General features: G+C 37.8%; 1 non-coding gene across 1 annotated transcript; it reads right to left on the reverse strand.

The window, feature by feature from the left end:
• Positions 1-274: 274 nt before the first annotated feature.
• LOC145637688 (small nucleolar RNA R71) lies at positions 275-381 on the reverse strand. Its single transcript, XR_014114426.1, has one exon. It is a non-coding gene; the product is annotated as a small nucleolar RNA R71 (small nucleolar RNA).
• Between the last annotated feature and the right edge of the window lie 557 nt (positions 382-938).

Genomic DNA, 938 nt, shown 5'->3' on the forward strand with positions numbered 1-938 from the left:
CAAATTTATCACCATGATAGAGAGGAAGCAATTTAGTGGAGCTAAGGGGGGAGATCCTAATCTTCACATTGCAGATTTCTGCCAATATTACAACACCATTAGAAAAGTCGGGGTCACGCAAGACCAAATCAGGGAGATTCTTTTTCCCTTTTCATTATGTGGAAAAGCTATATTATGGTTTAATGGTTTGAATATAACTGCACTTAGTATTACTGACTGTAAAACTCTTGCCTTGACTTTTTATAATAAATATTACCCTACAAAGAGAACATCTTTACTAAGGAGTACTATTCAGAACTTCGCCCAAGAGGCCGATGAAACTTTACATGAGGCTTGGGAGAGGTTCTAGGATCTACAGAGAGAATGCCCCCACCATAATCTTGCACAATGGCAATTGATCCAAGCTTTTTACAATGGACATGGAAATTCATCTAGATCAATTCTAGATTCTGCAGCTAGCGGGAGATTCATTAATCTAAATGTCGACAATGCAGGACAGGTTATCGAAGATATTGCAATACACAATTCCCAATACGGGAATCTGAGAGGGTTTTCTAATAAAGGAAAACATAATGTTGATTCCGTATCCTTTTTGCAAGGTCAGTTAACATCTATTTGTTAGAAACTAGATATCTTACTGTTACTCCTAACTCTGTAGCTAATGTTTCAGTTGTTGCTAACAATGAAGCTTTTTGTGAAAATTGTGGAATTGTAGGGCATTGGGAGAAAGATTAAAGGAGTTCCATGGAGCAAGTTAATGCCTTTCAAACCTATAGGCAAAATAACCCATACTCTAACTCTTATAATCCTGGTCTCCGGAACCATCCATATCTTTCATACCAGAGTACCAATGTACAAAACCCTCCACTTTCACAACAACCACAACAGGAACCTCCTCCACAGCAAAAATATTACCATCCTAATTCTGGCCAGAAAAA

The sequence above is a fragment of the Chenopodium album genome, chromosome 6 (assembly GCF_948465745.1).
Source record: "Chenopodium album chromosome 6, dcCheAlbu1.1, whole genome shotgun sequence".
Taxonomy (NCBI): domain Eukaryota; kingdom Viridiplantae; phylum Streptophyta; class Magnoliopsida; order Caryophyllales; family Amaranthaceae; genus Chenopodium; species Chenopodium album.